General features: G+C 52.3%; 15 non-coding genes across 15 annotated transcripts; 1 reads left to right on the forward strand and 14 right to left on the reverse strand.

Moving 5' to 3' along the window:
- Positions 1-507: 507 nt before the first annotated feature.
- trnar-acg (transfer RNA arginine (anticodon ACG)) lies at positions 508-580 on the reverse strand. Its single transcript has one exon. It is a non-coding gene; the product is annotated as a tRNA-Arg (tRNA).
- Positions 581-1,848: 1,268 nt separating this feature from the next.
- On the reverse strand, positions 1,849-1,922 carry trnar-acg (transfer RNA arginine (anticodon ACG)). Its single transcript has one exon. It is a non-coding gene; the product is annotated as a tRNA-Arg (tRNA).
- Positions 1,923-2,518: 596 nt separating this feature from the next.
- On the forward strand, positions 2,519-2,589 carry trnae-cuc (transfer RNA glutamic acid (anticodon CUC)). Its single transcript has one exon. It is a non-coding gene; the product is annotated as a tRNA-Glu (tRNA).
- An 896-nt stretch (positions 2,590-3,485) lies between these two features.
- Positions 3,486-3,558, reverse strand: trnar-acg (transfer RNA arginine (anticodon ACG)). The gene has a single exon. It is a non-coding gene; the product is annotated as a tRNA-Arg (tRNA).
- A 280-nt stretch (positions 3,559-3,838) lies between these two features.
- On the reverse strand, positions 3,839-3,925 carry trnay-gua (transfer RNA tyrosine (anticodon GUA)). The gene is given in 2 exon segments: positions 3,839-3,874; positions 3,889-3,925. It is a non-coding gene; the product is annotated as a tRNA-Tyr (tRNA).
- A 412-nt stretch (positions 3,926-4,337) lies between these two features.
- trnay-gua (transfer RNA tyrosine (anticodon GUA)) lies at positions 4,338-4,424 on the reverse strand. The gene is given in 2 exon segments: positions 4,338-4,373; positions 4,388-4,424. It is a non-coding gene; the product is annotated as a tRNA-Tyr (tRNA).
- Positions 4,425-4,958: 534 nt separating this feature from the next.
- trnae-uuc (transfer RNA glutamic acid (anticodon UUC)) lies at positions 4,959-5,030 on the reverse strand. Its single transcript has one exon. It is a non-coding gene; the product is annotated as a tRNA-Glu (tRNA).
- A 310-nt stretch (positions 5,031-5,340) lies between these two features.
- Positions 5,341-5,413, reverse strand: trnar-acg (transfer RNA arginine (anticodon ACG)). The gene has a single exon. It is a non-coding gene; the product is annotated as a tRNA-Arg (tRNA).
- A 281-nt stretch (positions 5,414-5,694) lies between these two features.
- Positions 5,695-5,781, reverse strand: trnay-gua (transfer RNA tyrosine (anticodon GUA)). The gene is given in 2 exon segments: positions 5,695-5,730; positions 5,745-5,781. It is a non-coding gene; the product is annotated as a tRNA-Tyr (tRNA).
- Positions 5,782-8,007: 2,226 nt separating this feature from the next.
- On the reverse strand, positions 8,008-8,080 carry trnar-acg (transfer RNA arginine (anticodon ACG)). Its single transcript has one exon. It is a non-coding gene; the product is annotated as a tRNA-Arg (tRNA).
- Positions 8,081-8,362: 282 nt separating this feature from the next.
- trnay-gua (transfer RNA tyrosine (anticodon GUA)) lies at positions 8,363-8,449 on the reverse strand. The gene is given in 2 exon segments: positions 8,363-8,398; positions 8,413-8,449. It is a non-coding gene; the product is annotated as a tRNA-Tyr (tRNA).
- A 1,282-nt stretch (positions 8,450-9,731) lies between these two features.
- On the reverse strand, positions 9,732-9,818 carry trnay-gua (transfer RNA tyrosine (anticodon GUA)). Its single transcript is given in 2 exon segments — positions 9,732-9,767; positions 9,782-9,818. It is a non-coding gene; the product is annotated as a tRNA-Tyr (tRNA).
- Positions 9,819-10,216: 398 nt separating this feature from the next.
- On the reverse strand, positions 10,217-10,303 carry trnay-gua (transfer RNA tyrosine (anticodon GUA)). Its single transcript is given in 2 exon segments — positions 10,217-10,252; positions 10,267-10,303. It is a non-coding gene; the product is annotated as a tRNA-Tyr (tRNA).
- A 909-nt stretch (positions 10,304-11,212) lies between these two features.
- On the reverse strand, positions 11,213-11,285 carry trnar-acg (transfer RNA arginine (anticodon ACG)). Its single transcript has one exon. It is a non-coding gene; the product is annotated as a tRNA-Arg (tRNA).
- A 765-nt stretch (positions 11,286-12,050) lies between these two features.
- trnay-gua (transfer RNA tyrosine (anticodon GUA)) lies at positions 12,051-12,137 on the reverse strand. Its single transcript is given in 2 exon segments — positions 12,051-12,086; positions 12,101-12,137. It is a non-coding gene; the product is annotated as a tRNA-Tyr (tRNA).
- Between the last annotated feature and the right edge of the window lie 363 nt (positions 12,138-12,500).

The raw sequence follows: 12,500 nt of genomic DNA on the forward strand, positions 1-12,500 counted from the left end.
AGCTGAGCTATCAAGGGACAGAGCAAGGGATCGAACCTATCAGGTTTCTGTAGCTCAATAGCTGCCCAAAAAGCTTGCGCCGTAGTAAGACACGCTTTCCGTTAGAGGAGGAAGCAAAGAGGAGCCTGCTTTCCCATACCGAGTCGAACCCGGGCCGCCTGGGTGAAAACCAGGAATCCTGACCGCTAGACCATATGGGAACTGCTGAGAATGAGGCATGGGCTTCTGGGTCACTTTTCATGTGTGTGGCGGTGTGAGGCCAGGGTTGTGTAGCGACCTATGCCTTTTGATGTCTGACTTTATCAATGTGAGATTAATTTAGCAAGGCGAGAATTGCCCAAAGGGATCCTGTGATCGCTGAACAGATACAGTAAACTGGTCGTTAAAGTCCCTTTCAGGTGAAAATACACATCAAGCATTATAAAGCATACTTGGTATTGCATGGTAACCGTTATCTTGAGGAAAAACAGACTATCGCCGGTCTGTCAAGGTACTAAAATGAGAAATCGAGCCAGCCAGGAGTCGAACCTAGAATCTTCTGATCCGTAGTCAGGCGCGTTATCCATTGCGCCACTGGCCCGCCGGTCAGAGGTTCTCGTGCTTGCACCAGTCTAGTCCGATTTGGACGTGAAAGAGGCCTGTATTGTTACTCGTTGTTCTCGTGCTATCAAGCGGCAAGCAGCCTTTCCTGGTGGTCTAGTGGTTAGGATTCGCGCTCTCACCGCCGCTGCCCGGGTTCGATTCGGTCAGGGAATGTTCTTTTGCTTTCGACGGCGGACCGTGAAATCAAGCTCTGCTTATTGTTTGAGAAGCCAGGCCCAAAACCTGGTGGGCACGCGTAAAATGCCCTCCTTCGAGCCGGAGTCGAACCCGGCCGCCTGGGTGAAAACCAGGAATCCTGACCGCTAGACCGAGGCCTGTATTGTTACTCGTTGTTCTCGTGCTATCAAGCGGCAAGCAGCCTTTCCCTGGTGGTCTAGTGGTTAGGATTCGGCGCTCTCACCGCTGCCCGGGTTCGATTCCCGGTCAGGGAATGTTCTTTTGCTTTCCGACGGCGGACCGTGAAATCAAGCTCTGCTTGTTGTTTGAGAAGGCAGGCCCAAAAACAGCTGGGGGCTCCTACAGTCCTCCGCCTACCAGCTGAGCTATCAAGGGACAGAGCAAGTGGATCGAACCTATCAGGTTTCTGTAGCTCAATAGCTGCCCAAAAAGCTTCCGCCGCAGTAAGACATGCTGGCGGTCGAGAAGGAAGCAAACACAAGCCTGCTTTCCCATACCGGAGTCGAACCAGCGACCTAAGGATTTCCAACACTCCTTCTACAGTCCTCCGCTCTACCAGCTGAGCTATCAAGGGACAGAGCAAGTGGATCGAACCTATCAGGTTTCTGTAGCTCAATAGCTGCCCAAAAAGCTTGCGCCGTGGTAAGACACGCTTTCCGTTAGAGGAGGAAGCAAAGAGGAGCCTGCTTTCCCATACCGGAGTCGAACCCGGGCCGCCTGGGTGAAAACCAGGAATCCTGACCGCTAGACCATATGGGAACTGCTGAGAATGAGGCATGGGCTTCTGGGTCACTTTTCATGTGTGTGGCGGTGTGAGGCCAGGGTTGTGTAGCGACCTATGCCTTTTGATGTCTGACTTTATCAATGTGAGATTAATTTAGCAAGACGAGAATTGCCCAAAGGGATCCTGTGATCGCTGAACAGATACAGTAAACTGGTCGTTAAAGTCCCTTTCAGGTGAAAATACACACATCAAGCATTATAAAGCATACTTGGTATTGCATGGTAACCGTTATCTTGAGGAAAAACAGACTATCGTCGGTCTGTCAAGGTACTAAAATGAGAAATCGAGCCAGCCAGGAGTCGAACCTAGAATCTTCTGATCCGTAGTCAGACGCTGCTATCCATTGCGCCACTGGCCCACCGGTCAGAGGTTCTCGTGCTTGCACCAGTCTAGTCCGATTTGGACGTGAAAGAGGCCTGTATTGTTATTTGTTGTTCTCATGATATCAAGAGAGAGGCATGCGACCAGCCTTTCTCTATTAGTGTAGTGGATAGGATTCGACGCTCTCACCGCCGCGGCCCGGGTTCGAATCCCGGTCACGGAATGCTCTTTTGCTTTCCGGCGGTGGACCGTGAAATCAAGCTCTGCTTATTGTTTGAGAAGCCAGGCCCAAAACCTGGTGGGCACGCGTAAAATGCCCTCCTTCGAGCCGGAGTCGAACCAGCGACCTAAGGATTTCCAACACTCCTCCTACAGTCCTCCGCCTACCAGCTGAGCTATCAAGGGACAGAGCAAGTGGATCGAACCTATCAGGTTTCTGTAGCTCAATAGCTGCCCAAAAAGCTTGCGCCGTAGTAAGACACGCCTGCTAGAGGAGGGAAGCAAAGAGGAGCCTGCTTTCCCATGCCAAGAGTCGAACCAGGGCAGCCTGGGAGAAAACCAGTAATCCTGAGCAGCTAGACCGAGGCCTGTATTGTTACCGTTGTTCTCGTGCTATCAAGCGGCAAGCAGCCTTTCCTGGTGGTCTAGTGGTTAGGATTCGCGCTCTCACCGCCGCGGCCCGGGTTCGATTCCCGGTCAGGGAATGTTCTTTTGCTTTCCGACGGCGGACCGTGAAATCAAGCTCTGCTTGTTGTTTGAGAAGGCAGGCCCAAAAACAGCTGGGGGCTCCTACAGTCCTCCGCTCTTCCAGCTAAGCCATCGAAGGGACGGAGCAGGGGGTAGAACCTATGAGGTTTTGTAGCTCAACTGCTGCCCAAAAAGCTTCCGCCGCAGTAAGACGTGCTGGCCGGTCGAGGAGGGAAGCAAAGAGAGCCTGCTTTCCCATGCCAAGAGTCGAACCAGGGCAGCCTGGGAGAAAACCAGTAATCCTGAGCAGCTAGACCGAGGCCTGTATTGTTACCGTTGTTCTCGTGCTATCAAGCGGCAAGCAGCCTTTCCCTGGTGGTCTAGTGGTTAGGATTCGCGCTCTCACCGCCGCGGCCGGGTTCGATTCGGTCAGGGAATGTTCTTTTGCTTTCCGACGGCGGACCGTGAAATCAAGCTCTGCTTATTGTTTGAGAAGCCAGGCCCAAAACCTGGTGGGCACGCGTAAAATGCCCTCCTTCGAGCCGGAGTCGAACCCGGCCGCCTGGGTGAAAACCAGGAATCCTGACCGCTAGACCATATGGGAACTGCTGAGAATGAGGCATGGGCTTCTGGGTCACTTTTCATGTGTGTGGCGGTGTGAGGCCAGGGTTGTGTAGCGACCTATGCCTTTTGATGTCTGACTTTATCAATGTGAGATTAATTTAGCAAGGCGAGAATTGCCCAAAGGGATCCTGTGATCGCTGAACAGATACAGTAAACTGGTCGTTAAAGTCCCTTTCAGGTGAAAATACACACATCAAGCATTATAAAGCATACTTGGTATTGCATGGTAACCGTTATCTTGAGGAAAAACAGACTATCGTCGGTCTGTCAAGGTACTAAAATGAGAAATCGAGCCAGCCAGGAGTCGAACCTAGAATCTTCTGATCCGTAGTCAGGCGCGTTATCCATTGCGCCACTGGCCCACGGTCAGAGGTTCTCGTGCTTGCACCAGTCTAGTCCGATTTGGACGTGAAAGAGGCCTGTATTGTTATTTGTTGTTCTCATGCTATCAAGAGGGAGGCATGCGACCAGCCTTTCCCTATTAGTGTAGTGGATAGGATTCGACGCTCTCACCGCCGCGGCCTGGGTTCGAATCCCGGTCACGGAATGCTCTTTTTTGCTTTCCGGTGGACCGTGAAATCAAGCTCTGCTTATTGTTTGAGAAGCCAGGCCCAAAACCTGGTGGGCACGCGTAAAATGCCATCCTTCGAGCTGGAGTCGAACCAGCGACCTAAGGATTTCCAACACTCCTCCTACAGTCCTCCGCTCTACCAGCTGAGCTATCGAAGGGACAGAGAAAGGGGATCGAACCTATCAGATTTCTGTAGCTCAATAGCTGCCCAAAAAAGCTTCCGCCGCAGTAAGACGTGCTGGCCGGTCGAGAAGGGAAGCAAACACAAGCCTGCTTTCCCATGCCAAGAGTCGAACCAGGGCAGCCTGGGAGAAAACCAGTAATCCTGACCGCTAGACCGAGGCCTGTATTGTTACTTGTTGTTCTCGTGCTGTTAAGAGGGAGGCATGCGACCAGCCTCTCCCTATTAGTGTAGTGGATAGGATTCTACGCTCTCACCGCCACGGCCCAGGTTCGAATCCCGGTCACGGAATGCTCTTTTTTGCTTTCCGGCGGCGGACCGTGAAATCAAGCTCTGCTTATTGTTTGAGAAGCCAGGCCCAAAACCTGGTGGGCACGCGTAAAATGCCCTCCTTCGAGCCGGAGTCGAACCAGCGACCTAAGGATTTCCAACACTCCTCCTACAGTCCTCCGCTCTACCAGCTGAGCTATCAAGGGACAGAGCAAGGGATCGAACCTATCAGGTTTCTGTAGCTCAATAGCTGCCCAAAAAAGCTTCCGCCGCAGTAAGACGTGCTGGCCGGTCGAGAAGGGAAGCAAACACAAGCCTGCTTTCCCATGCCAAGAGTCGAACCAGGGCAGCCTGGGAGAAAACCAGTAATCCTGAACGCTAGACCGAGGCCTGTATTGTTACTCGTTGTTCTCGTGCTATCAAGCGGCAAGCAGCCTTTCCCTGGTGGTCTAGTGGTTAGGATTCGCGCCTCACCGCCGCTGCCCGGGTTCGATTCCCGGTCAGGAATGTTCTTTTGCTTTCCGACGGCGGACCGTGAAATCAAGCTCTGCTTGTTGTTTGAGAAGGCAGGCCCAAAAACAGCTGGGGGCTCCTACAGTCCTCCGCCTACCAGCTGAGCTATCAAGGGACAGAGCAAGGGATCGAACCTATCAGGTTTCTGTAGCTCAATAGCTGCCCAAAAAGCTTGCGCCTGTAGTAAGACACGCCTGCTAGAGGAGGGAAGCAAAGAGGAGCCTGCTTTCCCATACCAGGAGTCGAACCCGGGCCGCCTGGGTGAAAACCAGGAATCCTGACCGCTAGACCATATGGGAACTGCTGAGAATGAGGCATGGGCTTCTGGGTCACTTTTCATGTGTGTGGCCGGTGTGAGGCCAGGGTTGTGTAGCGACCTATGCCTTTTGATGTCTGACTTTATCAATGTGAGATTAATTTAGCAAGACGAGAATTGCCCAAAGGGATCCTGTGATCGCTGAACAGATACAGTAAACTGGTCGTTAAAGTCCCTTTCAGGTGAAAATACACACATCAAGCATTATAAAGCATACTTGGTATTGCATGGTAACCGTTATCTTGAGGAAAAACAGACTATCGTCGGTCTGTCAAGGTACTAAAATGAGAAATCGAGCCAGCCAGGAGTCGAACCTAGAATCTTCTGATCCGTAGTCAGACGCGTTATCCATTGCGCCACTGGCCCACCGGTCAGAGGTTCTCGTGCTTGCACCAGTCTAGTCCGATTTGGACGTGAAAGAGGCCTGTATTGTTATTTGTTGTTCTCATGATATCAAGAGAGAGGCATGCGACCAGCCTTTCCCTATTAGTGTAGTGGATAGGATTCGACGCTCTCACCGCCGCGGCCCGGGTTCGAATCCCGGTCACGGAATGCTCTTTTGCTTTCCGCGGTGGACCGTGAAATCAAGCTCTGCTTATTGTTTGAGAAGCCAGGCCCAAAACCTGGTGGGCACGCGTAAAATGCCCTCCTTCGAGCCGGAGTCGAACCAGCGACCTAAGGATTTCCAACACTCCTCCTACAGTCCTCCGCTCTACCAGCTGAGCTATCGAAGGGACAGAGCAAGCGGATCGAACCTATCAGGTTTCTGTAGCTCAATAGCTGCCCAAAAAGCTTCCGCCGCAGTAAGACATGCTGGCGGTCGAGAAGGAAGCAAACACAAGCCTGCTTTCCCATACCGGAGTCGAACCAGCGACCCAAGGATTTCCAACACTCCTTCTACAGTCCTCCGCCTACCAGCTGAGCTATCAAGGGACAGAGCAAGTGGATCGAACCTATCAGGTTTCTGTAGCTCAATAGCTGCCCAAAAAGCTTGCGCCGTGGTAAGACACGCTTTCCGTTAGAGGAGGGAAGCAAAGAGAGCCTGCTTTCCCATACCGGAGTCGAACCAGCGACCCAAGGATTTCCAACACTCCTTCTACAGTCCTCCGCTCTACCAGCTGAGCTATCAAGGGACAGAGCAAGGATCGAACCTATCAGGTTTCTGTAGCTCAATAGCTGCCCAAAAAGCTTGCGCCGTAGTAAGACACGCTTTCCGTTAGAGGAGGAAGCAAAGAGGAGCCTGCTTTCCCATGCCAAGAGTCGAACCAGGGCAGCCTGGGAGAAAACCAGTAATCCTGAACGCTAGACCGAGGCCTGTATTGTTGTTGTTGTTCTCATGCTATCAAGAGAGGCATGCGACCAGCCTTTCCTATTAGTGTAGTGGATAGGATTCGACGCTCTCACCGCCGCGGCCGGGTTCGATTCGGTCAGGGAATGTTCTTTTGCTTTCCGACGGCGGACCGTGAAATCAAGCTCTGCTTATTGTTTGAGAAGCCAGGCCCAAAACCTGGTGGGCACGCGTAAAATGCCCTCCTTCGAGCCGGAGTCGAACCCGCGACCCAAGGATTTCCAACACTCCTTCTACAGTCCTCCGCTCTACCAGCTGAGCTATCAAGGGACAGAGCAAGTGGATCGAACCTATCAGGTTTCTGTAGCTCAATAGCTGCCCAAAAAGCTTGCGCCGTAGTAAGACACGCTTTCCGTTAGAGGAGGAAGCAAAGAGGAGCCTGCTTTCCCATGCCAAGAGTCGAACCAGGGCAGCCTGGGAGAAAACCAGTAATCCTGAGCAGCTAGACCGAGGCCTGTATTGTTACTCGTTGTTCTCGTGCTATCAAGCGGCAAGCAGCCTTTCCCTGGTGGTCTAGTGGTTAGGATTCGCGCCTCACCGCCGCTGCCCGGGTTCGATTCCCGGTCAGGAATGTTCTTTTGCTTTCCGGTGGACCGTGAAATCAAGCTCTGCTTGTTGTTTGAGAAGGCAGGCCCAAAAACAGCTGGGGGCTCCTACAGTCCTCCGCTCTACCAGCTGAGCTATCGAAGGGACAGAGCAAGGGATCGAACCTATCAGGTTTCTGTAGCTCAATAGCTGCCCAAAAAGCTTGCGCCGTAGTAAGACACGCTTTCCGTTAGAGGAGGAAGCAAAGAGGAGCCTGCTTTCCCATGCCAAGAGTCGAACCAGGGCAGCCTGGGAGAAAACCAGTAATCCTGAGCAGCTAGACCGAGGCCTGTATTGTTATTTGTTGTTCTCATGCTATCAAGAGAGAGGCATGCGACCAGCCTTTCCCTGGTGGTCTAGTGGTTAGGATTCGCGCCTCACCGCCGCTGCCCGGGTTCGATTCCCGGTCAGGAATGTTCTTTTGCTTTCCGACGGCGGACCGTGAAATCAAGCTCTGCTTGTTGTTTGAGAAGGCAGGCCCAAAAACAGCTGGGGGCTCCTACAGTCCTCCGCTCTTCCAGCTAAGCCATCGAAGGGACAGAGCAAGGGATCGAACCTATCAGGTTTCTGTAGCTCAATAGCTGCCCAAAAAGCTTGCGCCGTAGTAAGACACGCCTGCTAGAGGAGGGAAGCAAAGAGGAGCCTGCTTTCCCATACCGAGTCGAACCCGGGCCGCCTGGGTGAAAACCAGGAATCCTGACCGCTAGACCATATGGGAACTGCTGAGAATGAGGCATGGGCTTCTGGGTCACTTTTCATGTGTGTGGCGGTGTGAGGCCAGGGTTGTGTAGCGACCTATGCCTTTTGATGTCTGACTTTATCAATGTGAGATTAATTTAGCAAGACGAGAATTGCCCAAAGGGATCCTGTGATCGCTGAACAGATACAGTAAACTGGTCGTTAAAGTCCCTTTCAGGTGAAAATACACACATCAAGCATTATAAAGCATACTTGGTATTGCATGGTAACCGTTATCTTGAGGAAAAACAGACTATCGTCGGTCTGTCAAGGTACTAAAATGAGAAATCGAGCCAGCCAGGAGTCGAACCTAGAATCTTCTGATCCGTAGTCAGACGCGTTATCCATTGCGCCACTGGCCCACGGTCAGAGGTTCTCGTGCTTGCACCAGTCTAGTCCGATTTGGACGTGAAAGAGGCCTGTATTGTTATTTGTTGTTCTCATGATATCAAGAGAGAGGCATGCGACCAGCCTTTCCCTATTAGTGTAGTGGATAGGATTCGACGCTCTCACCGCCGCTGCCCGGGTTCGAATCCCGTCACGGAATGCTCTTTTTTGCTTTCCGGCGGTGGACCGTGAAATCAAGCTCTGCTTATTGTTTGAGAAGCCAGGCCCAAAACCTGGTGGGCACGCGTAAAATGCCATCCTTCGAGCTGGAGTCGAACCAGCGACCTAAGGATTTCCAACACTCCTCCTACAGTCCTCCGCTCTACCAGCTGAGCTATCAAGGGACAGAGCAAGTGGATCGAACCTATCAGGTTTCTGTAGCTCAATAGCTGCCCAAAAAGCTTCCGCCGCAGTAAGACATGCTGGCGGTCGAGAAGGAAGCAAACACAAGCCTGCTTTCCCATGCCAAGAGTCGAACCAGGGCAGCCTGGGAGAAAACCAGTAATCCTGAACGCTAGACCGAGGCCTGTATTGTTGTTGTTGTTCTCATGCTATCAAGAGAGGCATGCGACCAGCCTTTCCTATTAGTGTAGTGGATAGGATTCGACGCCTCACCGCCGCTGCCCGGGTTCGAATCCCGTCACGGAATGCTCTTTTGCTTTCCGGTGGACCGTGAAATCAAGCTCTGCTTATTGTTTGAGAAGCCAGGCCCAAAACCTGGTGGGCACGCGTAAAATGCCCTCCTTCGAGCTGAGTCGAACCAGCGACCTAAGGATTTCCAACACTCCTTCTACAGTCCTCCGCTCTTCCAGCTAAGCCATCGAAGGGACGGAGCAGGGGGTAGAACCTATGAGGTTTTGTAGCTCAACTGCTGCCCAAAAAGCTTGCGCCGTGGTAAGACACGCTTTCCGTTAGAGGAGGGAAGCAAAGAGGAGCCTGCTTTCCCATACCGGAGTCGAACCAGCGACCTAAGGATTTCCAACACTCCTCCTACAGTCCTCCGCCTACCAGCTGAGCTATCGAAGGGACAGAGCAAGGATCGAACCTATCAGGTTTCTGTAGCTCAATAGCTGCCCAAAAAGCTTGCGCCGTGGTAAGACACGCTTTCCGTTAGAGGAGGGAAGCAAAGAGGAGCCTGCTTTCCCATACCGGAGTCGAACCAGCGACCTAAGGATTTCCAACACTCCTCCTACAGTCCTCCGCTCTTCCAGCTAAGCCATCAAGGGACGGAGCAGGGGGGTAGAACCTATGAGGTTTTGTAGCTCAACTGCTGCCCAAAAAGCTTGCGCCGTAGTAAGACACGCTTTCCGTTAGAGGAGGGAAGCAAAGAGAGCCTGCTTTCCCATGCCAAGAGTCGAACCAGGGCAGCCTGGGAGAAAACCAGTAATCCTGAACGCTAGACCGAGGCCTGTATTGTTATTTGTTGTTCTCATGATATCAAGAGAGGCATGCGACCAGCCTTTCATTATTAGTGTAGTGGATAGGATTCGACGCTCTCACCGCCGCGGCCGGGTTCGATTCGGTCAGGAATGTTCTTTTGCTTTCCGACGGCGGACCGTGAAATCAAGCTCTGCTTATTGTTTGAGAAGCCAGGCCCAAAACCTGGTGGGCACGCGTAAAATGCCATCCTTCGAGCTGGAGTCGAACCAGCGACCTAAGGATTTCCAACACTCCTCCTACAGTCCTCCGCTCTACCAGCTGAGCTATCAAGGGACAGAGCAAGGATCGAACCTATCAGGTTTCTGTAGCTCAATAGCTGCCCAAAAAGCTTGCGCCGTGGTAAGACACGCTTTCCGTTAGAGGAGGGAAGCAAAGAGAGCCTGCTTTCCCATGCCAAGAGTCGAACCAGGGCAGCCTGGGAGAAAACCAGTAATCCTGAACGCTAGACCGAGGCCTGTATTGTTATTTGTTGTTCTCATGATATCAAGAGAGGCATGCGACCAGCCTTTCCCTATTAGTGTAGTGGATAGGATTCGACGCTCTCACCGCCGCGGCCGGGTTCGATTCGGTCAGGAATGTTCTTTTGCTTTCGACGGCGGACCGTGAAATCAAGCTCTGCTTATTGTTTGAGAAGCCAGGCCCAAAACCTGGTGGGCACGCGTAAAATGCCATCCTTCGAGCTGGAGTCGAACCAGCGACCTAAGGATTTCCAACACTCCTCCTACAGTCCTCCGCTCTACCAGCTGAGCTATCAAGGGACAGAGCAAGGATCGAACCTATCAGGTTTCTGTAGCTCAATAGCTGCCCAAAAAGCTTGCGCCGTGGTAAGACACGCTTTCCGTTAGAGGAGGGAAGCAAAGAGAGCCTGCTTTCCCATGCCAAGAGTCGAACCAGGGCAGCCTGGGAGAAAACCAGTAATCCTGAGCAGCTAGACCGAGGCCTGTATTGTTACCGTTGTTCTCGTGCTATCAAGCGGCAAGCAGCCTTTCCTGGTGGTCTAGTGGTTAGGATTCGCGCTCTCACCGCCGCGGCCGGGTTCGATTCCCGGTCAGGGAATGTTCTTTTGCTTTCCGCGGTGGACCGTGAAATCAAGCTCTGCTTGTTGTTTGAGAAGGCAGGCCCAAAAACAGCTGGGGGCTCCTACAGTCCTCCGCTCTACCAGCTGAGCTATCAAGGGACAGAGCAAGTGGATCGAACCTATCAGGTTTCTGTAGCTCAATAGCTGCCCAAAAAGCTTGCGCCGTAGTAAGACACGCCTGCTAGAGGAGGGAAGCAAAGAGGAGCCTGCTTTCCCATACCGAGTCGAACCCGGCCGCCTGGGTGAAAACCAGGAATCCTGACCGCTAGACCATATGGGAACTGCTGAGAATGAGGCATGGGCTTCTGGGTCACTTTTCATGTGTGTGGCGGTGTGAGGCCAGGGTTGTGTAGCGACCTATGCCTTTTGATGTCTGACTTTATCAATGTGAGATTAATTTAGCAAGGCGAGAATTGCCCAAAGGGATCCTGTGATCGCTGAACAGATACAGTAAACTGGTCGTTAAAGTCCCTTTCAGGTGAAAATACACACATCAAGCATTATAAAGCATACTTGGTATTGCATGGTAACCGTTATCTTGAGGAAAAACAGACTATCGCCGGTCTGTCAAGGTACTAAAATGAGAAATCGAGCCAGCCAGGAGTCGAACCTAGAATCTTCTGATCCGTAGTCAGACGCGTTATCCATTGCGCCACTGGCCCACGGTCAGAGGTTCTCGTGCTTGCACCAGTCTAGTCCGATTTGGACGTGAAAGAGGCCTGTATTGTTGTTGTTGTTCTCATGATATCAAGAGAGGCATGCGACCAGCCTTTCCTATTAGTGTAGTGGATAGGATTCGACGCCTCACCGCCGCTGCCCGGGTTCGAATCCCGGTCACGGAATGCTCTTTTGCTTTCCGCGGTGGACCGTGAAATCAAGCTCTGCTTATTGTTTGAGAAGCCAGGCCCAAAACCTGGTGGGCACGCGTAAAATGCCATCCTTCGAGCTGGAGTCGAACCAGCGACCTAAGGATTTCCAACACTCCTTCTACAGTCCTCCGCCTACCAGCTGAGCTATCAAGGGACAGAGCAAGTGGATCGAACCTATCAGGTTTCTGTAGCTCAATAGCTGCCCAAAAAGCTTGCGCCGTGGTAAGACACGCTTTCCGTTAGAGGAGGAAGCAAAGAGGAGCCTGCTTTCCCATGCCAAGAGTCGAACCAGGGCAGCCTGGGAGAAAACCAGTAATCCTGAGCAGCTAGACCGAGGCCTGTATTGTTGTTGTTGTTCTCATGATATCAAGAGAGGCATGCGACCAGCCTTTCATTATTAGTGTAGTGGATAGGATTCGACGCCTCACCGCCGCTGCCCGGGTTCGATTCCCGGTCAGGGAATGTTCTTTTGCTTTCCGACGGCGGACCGTGAAATCAAGCTCTGCTTATTGTTTGAGAAGCCAGGCCCAAAACCTGGTGGGCACGCGTAAAATGCCCTCCTTCGAGCCGGAGTCGAACCAGCGACCTAAGGATTTCCAACACTCCTCCTACAGTCCTCCGCTCTACCAGCTGAGCTATCGAAGGGACAGAGCAAGGGGATCGAACCTATCAGGTTTCTGTAGCTCAATAGCTGCCCAAAAAAGCTTCCGCCGCAGTAAGACATGCTGGCCGGTCGAGAAGGAAGCAAACACAAGCCTGCTTTCCCATACCGAGTCGAACCCGGCCGCCTGGGTGAAAACCAGGAATCCTGACCGCTAGACCATATGGGAACTGCTGAGAATGAGGCATGGGCTTCTGGGTCACTTTTCATGTGTGTGGCCGGTGTGAGGCCAGGGTTGTGTAGCGACCTATGCCTTTTGATGTCTGACTTTATCAATGTGAGATTAATTTAGCAAGACGAGAATTGCCCAAAGGGATCCTGTGATCGCTGAACAGATACAGTAAACT

The sequence above is a fragment of the Onychostoma macrolepis genome, chromosome 11 (genome assembly GCF_012432095.1).
Source record: "Onychostoma macrolepis isolate SWU-2019 chromosome 11, ASM1243209v1, whole genome shotgun sequence".
Lineage (NCBI taxonomy): Eukaryota > Metazoa > Chordata > Actinopteri > Cypriniformes > Cyprinidae > Onychostoma > Onychostoma macrolepis.